Source organism: Schistocerca americana, chromosome 1, assembly GCF_021461395.2.
Source record: "Schistocerca americana isolate TAMUIC-IGC-003095 chromosome 1, iqSchAmer2.1, whole genome shotgun sequence".
Taxonomy (NCBI): domain Eukaryota; kingdom Metazoa; phylum Arthropoda; class Insecta; order Orthoptera; family Acrididae; genus Schistocerca; species Schistocerca americana.
Window position 1 is genome coordinate 697,196,373 of NC_060119.1, and position 15,778 is coordinate 697,212,150.

Below are 15,778 nucleotides of genomic sequence, written 5' to 3' on the forward strand. Positions count from 1 at the left end.
TTGTCGGTGAGTGAGAAAAGGCAAACTGTAATCGAGTTTCGAAATCGAAGAGCTCGTCCACGCATGGAGAACCATCTCCAACGGTATGAAATACAAAACTACACACGAGCGCTACGACTTCCGCAACGATCCGACGCCTTGGGTTCACTCTCATCGATCATTCTCCATATTCTCCTGACTTCGCCCCATCCGATTTTCATCTTCTTGTAGGAGTAGTAAACAGCGAACCAGTCGCAAAATTAAAGGTTTATTAAAAGTTATTTAGCGTGGTTTCAGAGTCTATAAAACGTTATCGTAACCCTGCCACAACATGCAATCCAGTTATCAATATTTCCTTCTGAAGAAGATGTTTCTATAAACTTGAGACCATGTTAAAGGGGTTTTAATAAATCTTCCATTTTGCAACTGATGGGCTGCTTACTATTCTATTGTTGTTGCTCCAGCCACGTATAAAAATTTTAAAACAATTTTGTTCTGTTTCCAAACTAAAACACTGCCTATGAGGACTGCACTTTGACAGTAATGAAGGAGTGCAAGAAGAGGTGAAGTTGTGGCTCTATCAACAAACATTCTACAGCAATGGTCTTAGGAAACTGGTCTCTTGTTGGAAGAAATGTGTTCGTCGTCAGGCTGACTATGTTGGGAAATAAGTAGACGTGAAGAATAAAGCTGAAAAATATTAATAACATTTGTTTTATTTAAAAACCCTGAAGGTTTTCACATAAAAATTGTGAGGCATTACTTTTCAGCACGCCCTCGTAACTCATTCATTTTTAACTCCCTACACACAGTCATTGTGCTAACTGGACTGACGGTAGTACCTCGGAACCCACGCTGATTTCATACGATTTTTTGCAGCTCGCCCGGAGTGTTCGACGGTCCCTGTCCGTCTTTAGATGAGATCTGGCAGGTCTTGATTTAGTTGTAATTGTTCGTTCTCGTTTCAACTTCGCAATCTGTTCAGTAACAGTCAACTTGGGCATCATTAGAAGGGTCGAAATGTTTGTGGAGTATTTTTTATTCAGGTGACATCCGGCGTCTAGCCCAGGTTCGAAGCCACTGAATTCTCCTGAACGACGCCTTTTGGTGTTACTGCTGCTCCACTGACAGCATACTGCTCCCCGCCTCCTTTTATACGGTGGGTCCATTTCTCGTGACGACTGGTGGACCATTCCGAATTACACTACTGACCATTAAAATTGCTACACCAAGAAGAAATGCAAATGATAAACGGATATTCATTGGACAAATATATTATACTTGAACTGACATGTGATAACATTTTCACGCAATTTGGGTGCATAGATCCTGAGAAATCAGTACCCGGAACAACCACCTCTGGCCGTAATAACGGCCTTGATACGCCTGGCCATTGAGTCAAACAGAGCTTGGATGGTGTGTACAGGTACAGCTGCCCTTGCTGCTTCAACACGATACCACAGTTCATCAAGAGTAGTGACTAGCGTATTGTGACGAGCCAGTTGCTCGGCCACCATTGACCAGACGTTTACAGTTGGTGAGAGATGTGGAGAATGTGCTGGCCAGGGCAGCAGTCGAACATTTTCTGTATCCAGAAAGGCCCGTACAGGACCTGCAACATGCAGTCGTGCATTATCCTGCTGAAATGTAGGGTTTCACAGGGATCGAATGAAGGGTAGAGCCACGGGTCATAACACATCTGAAATATAACGTCCACTGTTCAAAGTGCCGTCAATGCGAACGAGAGGTGACCGAGACGTGTAACCAATGGCACCCCATACCATCACGCCGGGTGATACGCCAGTATGGCGATGACGAACACACGCTTCCAATGTGCGTTCACCGCGATGTCGTCAAACACGGATGCGACCATTATGATGCTGTAAACAGAATCTGGATTCATCCAACAAATTGACGTTTCGTCATTCGTGCACCCAGGTTCGTCGTTGAGTACACCATCGCAGGCGCTCCTGTCTGTGATTCAGTGTCAAGGGTAACCGCAGCCATGACCTCCGAGCTGATAGTTCCTGCTGCTGCAAACGTCGTCGAACTGTTCGTGCAGATGGTTATTGTCTTGCAAACGTCCCCATCTGTTGACTCATGGATCGAGACGTGGCTTCACGATCCGTTACACCCATGCGGATAAGATGCCTGTCATCTCGACTGCTAGTGATACGATGCCGTTGGGATCCAGCACGGCGTTCCGTATTACCCTCCTGAACCCACCGATTCCATATTCTGCTAACAGTCATTGGATATGGATCAACGCGAACAGCAACGTCGCGATACGATAAACCGCAATCGCGATAGGCTACAATCCGACATTTATCAAAGTCGGAAACATGATGGTACGCATTTTCCTCCTTAAACTGGGCATCACAACATCGTTTCACCAGGCAACGCCGGTCAGCCGCTGTTTGTGTATGAGAAATCGGTTGAAAACTTTCCTCATGTCAGCACGTTGTAAGTGTCGTCACCGGCGCCAACCTTGTGTGAATGCTCGGAAAAGCTAATCATTTGCATATCACAGCGTCCTCTTCCTGTCGGTTAAATTTCACGTCTGTAGCACGTCAGCGTCGTGGTGTAGCGATTTTAATGGCCAGTAGTGTACATAGCAGTGTCAGGATGCTTCTGATCAGATAGTGTACATCACAGAAATAGTACAAGGCATTAATTACAGCGGTGTCTGTTGGTTGTTTCTTAATATTGAGGCGCGGCTATGCTTGACTGGAAATCTGGGATACTCAATCGCGTGAGCAGTTTCTTTTCCGCTGGTTTCAAAACAGGTCACACAGGGGAAGCTGAAGCTGTGGGCGTGGGTGTCCGCGGATTGGCTGGCGGCAGCGGCGGCACTTTGACAGCTTGCCAGCAGCGCTGAGCGGCGGGAAGGAGGTGGCCCATTACCTGCCATCTGCGCCACCGCTCTTGCGCAAGACCCCTGCTTCTCGCACGGCCACGTCTCCGCATACACATGTACTCGTACTGACTCACTACCGCACTGTCACAACTTCTACATCTGTAGTGCATCCTTCACTACGCTGGTCCTCCGTTGTTTCGTGTCATTCGTTGACCGCAATATTTTCGTGAAACGAGAGCATGGAAAGGACAAAGGCAGAAATTTTTGAGTCCTTAGCCATCTGACTGGTCTGATGCAATCCACCACGAATTATTTTCCAGTAGCATACTAATCATGTCAGAGTAACAACTTCAACTTAAGTCGTCGATTATTTTCGGGATTTATTCCAATCTCTGTCTTCCTCTACAGTTTTTACACTCTGCAGCTTCCTCTAGCACCATAGCACTTACTCCTTGACGTCTTAAATGATGCTCTATCGTCCTGTTCCTTCTTCCTGTCTGTGTTTCCATGTATTCCTTTCCTCGCTGATTCTGCGGAGGACCTTATCAGTATCTCTAATTTTCTACATTCTTCTGTAGTACCACATCTCAAATGCTTCGATTCTCTTCTGTCCCGGGTTTCCCACAGTCATGTTTCACTACCATACAATGCTGTGCCCCAAACGTACATTCTCAGACATTTCTTCCTCAGATTAAGGCCTATGTTTGATACTAGAAGACTTCTCTTGGCCAGGAATGTCCTCTTTGCCTGCGCTAGTCTGTTTTTGATGTCCTCCTTCCTCCTTCCGTCAGTGGCTATTTTGCTGCCTCGGTAGCTGAGTTCTTTAACTTCATCTACTTCCTGATCCCCAATTCTGATGTCAAGTATATCGCTGTTCTCAGTTCTGCTACTACTCATTACTGTCGTTTTTCTTCGATTTCCTCTCAGTCTATATTCTGCATTCATTAAAGTGTTCATTCCATTCAACAGATCCTGTACTTCTTCACTTTCACTGAGGATAGCAATGTCACCAGCGAATCTTATCACTGCTATCCTTTCACCCTGAATTTTGATCCCACTCTTGAACTTTCTTTTATTTTCGTCATTGTTTCTTCGATGTACGTATTGAACAGTCGGGGTGAAAGCTTTACCCTTCTTATTCCGAGCAGTTCGTTCTTTATCTTCTAGTCCCATTGTTTTCTCTTGGTGCTCGTACAAATTGTATTTTAGTCGTATTTCCCCTAGCTTACACCTATTTTTCTCAGAATTTCGAACATCTTGAACCACTCTACATTGCTGAACACTTTTTCCAAGTCGACAAAGCCTGTGAACGTGTGTTGATTTTTCTTCAGTCTTGCTTGCATTTTCATTCGCAACGTCAGAACAGCCTCTCTGGTGTCTTTACCTTTTCTAAAGGCAAAATGGTCGTCATCTAACAAATCCTTAACATTCTTATCCATTCTTCTGTCTATTATTCCTCTCAGCAACGTGGATGCATGAGCTGTTAAGCTTATTGTGCAATAATAACTTTCGGCTCTTGCAATCTTCGTAACAGTGTGGATGATGTCGTATCTGAAAATACATTCTACACAGTCACTCCTTCCTCTCCCCCCAATGGTCTTAGAAATTTCGATGGAATGTTATCTATCCCTTTTTTCTTATTTGATCTCTTTTTTCTTATTTGATCTTAAGTCGTCAAAACTTCTTTTAAATTCTGACTCTAGTACTGAATTCCCTGTGTTCCCTGTGTTCCCTGTCTACTTCAGTTTCTTCTACCAAGTCATTGGACACGTCCTCCCTCCCATTAGGGATTCAATGTACTCTTTCCACCTATCCTCTCTCTCCTCTGTGTTTAACAGTGGAATTCCCATTGCACTCTTAATGTTACCGCTCTTGCTTTTAGTTTCACCGAAGCCAGATTCAGTCCTTCCGACAGTCGTTTCTTTTTCGATTTCTTCAGATTTTTCATGTAAAAAACATTTTCTCTTATCATCCCTGTACTTTCTGTTTATTTCATTCCGAAATGACTTGTGTATCTGTTTCTGTATTCCTTAATTTCCCTGAACATTTTTCCATGAACATGAAATAATAGACTACCAAAGTCAGTCAGTCACTTAACTTCTTACATGTTCTATGGATCACAGTTGTGATCTCTCGCTGTGTGTGGAAGAGTCAGTTTCTCAATGTCTCATGAGGAATGACCAATATTCAGGGACATGGCAAGAACACTAATTTGAAGCAAAAGATGTCATATGGACATATGCCTTATTCCAAATGGTAAACACATTTAATGTATATCGTTATTTATAGAACTGACGGCTTTAACTTGGGCCTTCGAAAAGAACTGATTTGAATCATACTTAAACAAAAGAATGTAAAAAGTTGTCCTAAATTATTCAAACAATATCGAAAAGTTGAAAAATTTTAATGACTGGGGAGAAATCACAAATCTATTTCCAAAGAATTCAATTCTGAGTCCACTCCTATTTCTACGATCGAAGTGCATACTGACCAATGTGGCTGAAAGCAGCGTGATAAGTTGGGCTAGAATAAAACGTCAAAGAAATCGACTGGGGGAGACGCATACGCGCTCATCAGTATGCCAAAAACAAAGCTACCAGATGTAGTAGTATGAAACTGAAATGTGGTTGCAATAGCTACACGTCTGTTGTTTGGAACTGATAACCAACATTTTATTCAAAATAATCTGCAGTGCTATTTATACATTTCTCCCACCTCTCCGGCAGGCTATGAATGGCACGCCAAAAAAACAGTTCTTCTTTTGAAGCAAACCAGTCAGCGAACCATTTTCGTACATTTTCATAGGAACTGCAGCGTTGTTCATCGAGAGCCTATCCCAGTGATGCAAGCAGATGATACATGGACGGAGCCAAGCCTGGAGAATAAGCTGCATGCCCTAGTATTTCCCAACTGGACGCCTCGATCGTTTCCCTGACCTGTTTTGCTCTGTGTGATGGGGCGTTATCATGCAGCAATATAACTGTGTTGCCTTTTTCCATGTTCCGGTCGTTTTTCAAGTAATACTCGATTTAAAACGTCATTTACTGTTGGTAGCGATCAGTGTTAACGGTTTCATCAGGTTTTAGTAGCTCATAATAGATGACGCCATGTCTGTATTTGAGTGCAAATCGATGTTCGATTGTTTTCCCAATAAGCATTTTACGTTGAAGATACTGCCACCAACGACAGTCAAATACTGCCAACCTCTGGATGTACGAGGTTTACTCAGAAAGTAATACACAGCATTTTTTCTATCATCCAAAAACAATGCTACGAATGCGAAACTTTACGTATGTATTATTTGAAGACTCCTGGGTGGGTGCGCCAAGTTTCCGTCACTCCCGACGGGTAGCGTAACTGCTGGACTGTTTCAAAATGGCGTCTGTAGGTGATGTACATTACAAGCAACTTGCCGTCATTGAATTTCTCAGAGGAGCTGTGGGGAATATTCACTAACGCTTGTGCAAAGCCTATGGAGCATCATCTATCGCTGGGCACTGAGGGTGATGTCATCGGAATGCGGTTCGGCGGAGCTCCACGATTTGCAGCGGTCGTGGAGTCCATCCACGGCTGTCACACCTGATATGTTGCAGCGAACATCCACTTGCTTGGGCCATTAAGGGATGCCATTTGTCGAAGATATTTTGAGAACGATGAGGAGGTGATTCACACAGTGAAGCACTGGATCCGCCAGCAGGACAAGGATTGGTACCGACAGGTCATACACGTCCTTGTTTCGCGCTGGAGGAACGCCATAGAACCGTGTGGAGATTGCGTGGAAAAATAGGGTGTGTAGATAAAACACCATTCTTTGGTGTGTGTAATTCTCACTATGTCCAATAAGGAATGGTTGAAGAAAAATGCGTTGCATTACTTTCTTTATATACAGTATTTTTTATTCTGTGCTATACTACGCTAGACGTCTTGTTGATTTTGTACGTATGCAAATCGGAAAACGGAAGGTCGCTTTACGTGACGGTTATCATCATCATTGCTCACTCCGTTATCTACAACGAGCTTTATGCACCGAAATCGGGAGCTGTGTTAATGCAAGCACTGCAAATATCTATTTACGAAGTTGGCATTCCGATTGCGTTATTTGGCAATGTAACTACTGTGACTACTGATACTGCTCTACTGCAGTGCGGACACGCTGAAAATGATACAGCTTGTCCACATGTTACCCTTGTCAAGAATGTGTACTTTTCCATTCAGCTTTCTTTTAAGCACTACACTGAAACTCTAAATTTGCACTCCGATGATAAATAAGAAAAGGCCGTAGAGGTATACAGAAACTACACGTGTGCTGACATACAGTTTCCAGCCACATTAATGTGACCTCCTATCAATAGCCTGTATAATCATCTTCCGAAGCCTGGACCGCTGTGAGGTGTGTATTTAGAGTGTCATGAAGTTCTGGACCGCACCGACAGGGACGTGGAGCTACGCCAACTCCAGTGTCGTGGCCAGATGCACTCTGCTTCTCGGTTAAGAATCATTGGCGCGAAGAGCCCGGTCAAGTTGGTTCCACTGATTATCGACTGGGTTTAAATCCGGGGAGCTTGGTAGCCAGGGGGGTACGGCAAATTCATAGTGGCACTCCACGAAACTCATACGTACACAACAAGCTGTGTGACACATTGCACTGTCCTGCTGGTAGATGGCATCAAGCCGACGAAAAACAAACTTCATGGAGAGATAGATGTAATCGCCAAGGACAGATGCATATTTGTGTTGACCCGTTGTGCCATCCAGAGTGACCAGATCACCCAGGGAAAGCTACGAAAACATGCCACAGACCAGATTTTTTTCCCCCAGAATTATCGATGCATACACAACCCGCTTTCTAACACTTTTGAGAGGGTGTATTAACACTAAAGTTTGCTACTGGTTTTACAAAAGTGGTTTAATATGAACACACTTCCAAGCAAATAAACTAAATAGTAATATGTATCAAGGAAAGGCCCCTTAGCCTCTCTGGATACTTCCCAGAGACTTACCCGTCCCTAGCCACGGGAAGGCGGGCCGCTACTACCAGGAAACCACTACATTTATAACATTCTTTTAGTCCCTCCATCACCATACTGAACTAACTACAACTACCATCTACTACAAGTCAGAGACTTAAACAAACAATATATTTACATATTTACATTTTGCGCTGTAGATCTTGAGCGCGCACACGCTATTCAAGCTCTCCCAAGGTAGGCTCACTGAGCCTCCTTTGAGATTTTGTTTATCAATTTTACGAAATTGTCGACAAATTCACCATTCCTCTAAATTTCCTCAACATTTCTTGTCTGTAGAAGCTGCCTCTCAACTGAGACAGTCTGTTCGTAAATTGGACAGTCAAATACTGTATGTTCAGGCGATCCCTCGTGGGCACCGCAGTCACACTCTGGTGTCTGCCTTCTCCCTATTCGATGTAGGTACGTGGAGTAGGGACTATGACCTGTAAGGAAATGAACTAGGCTCTGCGAGGGCTTCAATACCTTGTTGTTTACTTTTTCCCTTACGGTAGGTAGAAACATATGGACTCTACGGCCCGTATTAGACCTATCCCATCCTCCCTGCCAAATGTCAAGCATTCTTTCTTTAATGGCTTTAACACTTATCAGAGGAATGCCCATAATATTTTGCACTTTGTTATGTTTAGTTCATGCAGCCAATAGAAGGCTGCATGTTGCCTTATTATCAAGTCTAGTGGGCATAGCCCAATGACTACCAATGCCAAGGCGTGGAGCCTTCCGACAGGGTGTTTCTTTCAGACGTTTCAAGTCATACAAGCCAAAGGCCATCCGTCCGATAGAGCATAAAGCGTGAGTCATCTGAAAAGGCCACATGTCGTCAATCAGCGGACGTCCAGTTGCAGTATTGGCGTACCAGCCCTCGTTGTCGATGAACAGCAGTCAACATGAACCAGGCGTTCGGTGCGGAGCCCCGTAAGAAGCGACGTTCGCTGAATGGCCATTGAGAAGTCACTGTTGGTAGCACCTAGGTTCATCTGGAAGATCTGTTGCTCAACAGCTGCTCGTCTATTCGCGCGTACGCATCTCCGCAGTGGTCGTCCACCCCTGCCATCTATGGTCCATGGTGCGCTACAGTTGCCTCGGTGCCGGTTCTGGATAGCCCCATTTTGCCGTGCACGGTATACTTTAACCACGGTGGCAGGCGTACAGTTCACAAACTTAGCCCTTTCGGAAATGCTTCTAACTTTGGTCCGAAAGCTAATGATTATGCATTTTTGAACGTCAGATAAATCACTCTGTTTCCTCATTGCAACAATGCCGGCCGGAGTGGCCGTGCGGTTCTAGGCGCTACAGTCTGGAACCGAGCGACCGCTACGGTCGCAGGTTCGAATCCTGCGTCGGGCATGGATGTGTGATTTGTCCTTAGGTTACTTAGGCTTAATTAGTTCTAAGTTCTAGGCGACTGATGACCTTAGAAGTTAAGTCGCATAGTGCTCAGAACCATTTGAACCATTACAACAACGACTGCACTTTTTTCCTCATTCTCTCGACACGCTGTATAATAGGGGCGTTTGAAAAGTCCGTGCAAAAATAAAAACTACGTATGTATTTGCGGTAAACCTTTTTTATTTTTCGACATAGTCTCCTTTTAGACCTACACACTTCGTCCAACGCTGTTCTAATTTGTTGATCCCTTCCCAATAATAGGAATTGTCCAAGTCTGCAAAATAGCTATTAGTTGCTGCAATCACCTCCTCGTTTGAATAAAATCTTTGTCCCGCCAGCTATTTCTTGAAATTGGGGAACAAACAGTAGTCCGAGGGAGCCACGTCTGGAGAATAAGTGGGACGCTAAACGAGTTGGAATCCTATTTCCATTAATTTTGAGACCACAACTGCTGAAGTGTGTGCTGGTGCATTATCGTGATGGAAAAGGACGTTTTTGCGGTCCAATCGCAGGCGTTTTTCTTGCAGCTCGGGTTTCAGACGGTCCAGCAACGATGAATACTATCTACCTGTAATAGTTTTGCCCTTTTCCAGATAGTCGATGAGGATCATCCCTTGTAAATCCCAAAAGACAGTCGCCACAACCTTTCCGGTGGAAGGAATGGTGTTCACCTTTTTTGTGTAGCTTCTCCCTTGGTAACCCATTGTTTAGATTGTTGTTTGGTCTCAGGAGTATAGTAATGTATCCACGGTTCATCCACAGTGACGAAACGACGCTTAAAGTCCTGCGGATTCTTCCTGAACAGCTACAAACCAGCCTTGCAACACTTCACACGATTCCGGTTTTGGTCAAGCGAGAGCAATTGCGGAACTCATCTTGCGGATAGCTTTCTCATCCAAATGTTTATGCAAAATGCTATGCACCCGTTCATTCGAGATGCCCACAGCATTAATCTCATGCACCTTAACTCTTCTCTCATCCATCACCATATCATGGATTTTATCAATGATTTCTGGAGTCATAACTTCCACAGGGCGCCCTGAACGTTCAGCGTGACTTGTGCCCATATGGCCACTCCGAAAATTTTGAAACCACTTATAAAATGTTCTAATCGAAAGTGCAGAGTGACCATAATGTTTATCAAGCTTGTCTTTAGTCTCCTGAGACGTTTTGCCTTTCATAAAGTAATGTTTAATCACCACACGAAATTATTTTTCGTCCATTTTTTCACAATCACTCGACTTCCTTGATTCACACGAATGCCAAACACAAAGAAGTAGACAAATATGGCCGAAACTTGGTGTGCGTTCTTTCTAAAGATGCTAGTAAATAAACATGACCTCGTTACGCGCCGGTGGTGCCATCTCTCGGACTTTGCACGGACTTTTCAAACGCCCCTCGTACATACTCTAGACTGCCAGTGCTGCCACCTGCCGTCTGTGAATGGTCACTGCAAGCTGACGTCGAACATAGGCAGCGATCACATTAACGTGAGTGGACTGTGATTAGAAACTAAAAAATATGGGATTCAACTGAAAACGACAACATACAGTATGGCGTCTCCCGCTGGTGACGTAGAACACGATCTTGCATCTCAATCGCCACGTTCCTCTCCACGAAGCAAAGATCTCACGTCTTACCCAGTCTTCCACTCTGCACAACGCTGTGGGACATGGGATTCCGTTTTGTGACGTCACAAAATTCGACTAGCTCCGCGTCGTATGAGGGTGGCTACGACGTTTCCCTTTGGCACTCCCGATGTTCTTTCTGTCTTTTTACATCCGTGTCGTGCAACAAGTGCCACAGGAGATGGTGGGCGTCGTTTGGTGGTAGCCAGTGCCAGCTAGAGGAAATGGGTTCAGACCGGACGTTATGGCTGCCTCTGTCACGTTGACAGTGGCGCCGTGTCGCTGCGTCGCCACCTCGCCTTCCTCCGCCTCCTCTGGCAGCCCGCGCCCCCATCTGGCTGGAGGCCAGGGCGCCATTCCCACTGCCACGGCGTCTGCTCTTCGCGGCGGGATGCGCTGCCGCCGGGTTATTTCGCCGCCGTTCTGCAACGTGCCTAGGGGGAGTCGGCGCCGTGCCAAACCTGGACTTGGCTGCCAGCATTCTTCCGTGTATTTCCTTTGTCCCTTCTATTTTGCTGGTGGCAGATGCTTCCCACCTCGGAGCTTTGATGACGAAATGGGTACAAGACAATTTCCTGTTCCATTCCTCGTTTTTGTGTCAACTCGCGAAGGGACGTCGCTAGGGTGGTGTACGCCACTCGCGAGTTCGTTGCGCAACGTAACCACGTCATGACTAGTGAACGAAATATTTATCGGCGGATATAGCTCAACCGGCTACATTCAACACTAAAGCCTGGGAGTAGGTTAAATATTAGCATCCCAAACACCAGACGTTTAGGCCCCGTCGTTTCGTCGTTGGAATCGAGTGAGGCGGCGTCTTTGTCAAAGCACGGAACTCGTATTTGAGGGGACAGAGGTTAAATCCCCGTCCGGCCATCCACGTCTAGGTTTCCCATAGTTTCCCTTAAACGCTTAGGCGAATGCCAGGATGGTTCTTTTGGACACAGCCAATATTCTTTCCGATCCTTCGGCAATCCGATATAATCATCCTTCTTTTTCAAAGAAATACACGCTACAGGGAAAAGACGCGTAACATACAACATGTACAGAAAAACATGCTAAAGTTGGGATATGGTCTTTCAACTGTTCAACCTGTAAAGAGAGGTGAGGAAGAGTCTGAAAAGCTTGTAAGGGTGTAGTGGGGTAAATTGTGCCGAGAAATAATTATTAAGAAAAATATTCGATATGTTACACCGTTTCCGAGTTAATTAGCATTGAAATTAGCCGATCAGGCCGCTCCGCGGGTCAATCCAAGCGGCCCGCCATATAAATTATTTTCAGTTTTTCTCATAGCGTAGGTGACAGCGCACGAGACTGCTCAGACTCTGCATGGGGTTCGATCCTTACTACCAATTTTGCATCACTCTCTTGTCTGGTCTTAGAAAACCAAACGAATAACACGTTTAGAACCTCCGTCTCTGGCGGGGCACTCGAATTTGCGCGCACAACAGTCTGATTGGCTAACTTCAATGCTAATTAACTCAGAAACGGCGCAACGTATCGATTTTTTTTCTTAACAACTATTTTTCAGCACAACCTACCCTGCAACATCTTTTCAAGCTTTTCACACTGTTTGTGATGGCCGTATATACCGCCGAAGCAGTGAAGAAAATACGAGGGCCGGCCGCAGTAGCCGAGCGTTTCTAGGCGCTTCAGTCTGGAACCGCGCGACCGCTTCGGTCGCAGGTTCGAATCCTGCCTCGGGCATCGATGTATGTGATGTCCTTTGGTTAGTTAGGCTTAAGTAGTTCTAAGTTCTACGGGACTGATGACCTCAGATGTTAAGTCCCATAGTGCTCAGAGCCATTTGAACCATTTGAAAATACGAGAAACTTTTAGATGTGAGATTCAAATTTACATTGAAAAATTATGTGCAAGATAAGCTTTTGAACGGAATGAAAGGCCTACTGAACGTTTATGGATTGACTAAAAAACACAGGACCACAAAATAATTAATGTTTTGTGATATATGAAGATAGTCTGTGGACCGAAACACATTGTGTAGCAAAGAAATTTTTATCAGCAGCTCTTGGTGGTGAATCATGAGGTTTTTCCGATATTTCCTTCTTAAAATATACAGAATGAATTCTGATCTCTTGGAAACAAGATAATTATTGACGTACCAGCAATATGGATGTAAGAAATGACCACCAGAGGCAAAGAGGGCATTCCTTGTCAAATCAAGAGTACTAAGAGTGACGGTAGACTTTAGCTTGAGAATGAAATTTCTGAGAACGAAGCCCTGGCCCACAATACTGTATGAAGGGGACTAATCTACCGTGGGAAAACGGGAAAAGTAAAGAATCGAAGCTTTGAAATGCGTGTTACTGAAGGACGATCAGAATGAAGTGGACCAATAAGCAGTGAGAAGGATCTTTGAACCAGTGTAAGTATTATTGGGGAATACTAAGTAGGAGGACGGACACCATAATAATGCAAATGTTAATCCAACAGAGAATAAATTCGACGGTAGTACAGGGAGTTGTAGAGGGGAACATTGCGGGGGGAAGACAGACATTAGCTGAGTTGATGAGATTGACACAGAGGAAGATGGTGGGCCGTTTAAAGGCTAAAAGAAGAATGATACGCCTGCCCCATGCCCATCTCCTCCATAAAAGAAAAGGACAACAAAGAATGAATGTATACAAACACAGTAACTATTACATTACCACTGACGATGGATGTGGCTGGTATATTAATCGTAAATGTGGGTGCATTTAACTTCTCATGCGGATCACGAGCACACGAGTTACACGAGAGATTTCTGTCTCTTCGTACTTCCAAAAATCTGGTGTTTCAGTCTCGTTAATGGGTCATCACAGTATAGTCCGTTGTCTCGGCGGCAGGCGTGTAGAAGACGGCCTACATTAACAAGAGCCTGTCAGTCGCAAGTGTGTATCATCTTAGAAAGGCGCGCCGCTCTGATCACAAAGAGGTATAAGCTAGATAATGAAGAAGATACTTTCCTAATAGCCCCAGGAAGTAACTTGTAACTTCTCTACCGTGTGCGGGGCGAAGGAGCTACGCATCTTCCTTGGTGGACATCCTGAGTGGAAACGACGTGCCAGTTGGTTACGGTACTTACCTGAAACGAAAGAAAAAAAGTATTGATTAAATTCTTTTCCGTAAACATACAACTGAATCACTTTTATAAGAGAGTAAACACACAATTTCACAAATATTCTATAAATTTTATTTGTCTTGATCGCAAGATACGATTCTGATGATCAATTTTGACTGCCAAACTATCACGTTCAGATGTAAACGTGACAGAAAAGATCAGCGCTAATCGTATTCACCATAAATACTCACAACAAAAGACTTAAATGAAGACATGTAATAAAACTTAGTTGTCTTCACATTTACAGGTTGAACATTAATAAAACCGACAAACTGCAGGGGCGGATTGCTGACTGGAAATGGAGAAAAGAAGGTCCTATGAACATGTGTCCGCAAAACATCGCTACCACGGTATATGGTGCTGACGAATGTCAGTTCCCCTGACCACGTCCCGTGTGTTCCCTGTGTGTTCCAGGCTGCGTGACTGACGCAGCGTACTGTAAACAGCAGAGTGGTCATGTCGGGAACAAACCGAGATGATGTTTGTGTACCGCCATGCAGATGGAAACGGTCGAGAGGGTTGGGGGTTGGGTTGTTTGGGGGAAGAGACCAAACAGCGAGGTCATCGGTCTCATCGGATTAGGGAAGGATGAGGAAGGAAATCGGCCGTGGACTTTCAAAGGAACCATCCCGGCATTTGCCTGGAGCGCTTTAGGGAAATCACGGAAAACCTAAATCAGGATGGCCTGACGCGGGATTGAACCGTCGTCCTCCCGAATGCGAGTCCAGTGTGCTAACCACTGCGGCACCTCGCACGGTAAACGGTCGAGAGGCAGCACCGCTATACCAAAACAAGCACCCTCACAGACACCAGCCGCATTACACAATATCTCAACTCCTTTGTTGGCCTTTGTGTGGTCGTGGGTCCTTTCAGACAGACGAACGTGCAGGGAGGCGGTGGACTGTGAGTACACCAGATTTCGAGGATTGGATTCTGCCACTTTACCGTTTCCGTCTGCTTGGTCCTACATAAACACCATCTCGAGTTCTTCCTGACATGCATATTGCACCAGTGTGCTGTTTACAATCGCCATCTACCGTGGTAACGATGCCTTCCGGACACGTGTTCATAGGATCTTATTTTCCTCGATTTCCAGTCAGGAATCCGTCCCGGTTGTTTGTCGTTTTTATCAATGCTCATCATCCGTTTGTAGACTTAGAGAAAGCTTTTGACAATGTTGACAGGAATACTCTATCAAATTTTAAAGGTGGCAGGGGTAAAATACAGGGAGCGAAAGGCTATTTACAATTTGTACAGAAACCAGATGGCAGTTATAAGAGTCGAGGGGCATGAAAGGGAAGCAATTGTTGGGAAGGGAGTGAGACAGGGTCGTAGCCTTTCCCCGATGTTATTCAATCTGTATATTGAGCAAGCAGTAAAGGAAACAAAAGAGAAATTCGGAGTAGGTATTAAAATCCATGGATAAGAAATAAAAACTTAGAGGTTCGCCGATGACATTGTAATTCTGTCAGAGACAGAAAGGGACTTGGAAGAGCAATTGAACGGAATGGACAGTGTCTTGAAAGGAGGATATAAGATGAACATCAACAAAAGCAAAACGAGGATAATGGAATGTAGTCGAATTAAGTCGGGTGATGCTGAGGGAATTAGGTTAGGAAATGAGACACTTAAAGTAGTAAAGGAGTTTTGCAATTTGGGGAGCAAAATAACTGATGATCGTCGAAGTAGAGAAGATATAAAATCTAGACTAGCAATGGCAAGGAAAGCGTTTCTGAAGAAGAGAAATTTGTTAACATTGAGTATAGATTTAAGGGTC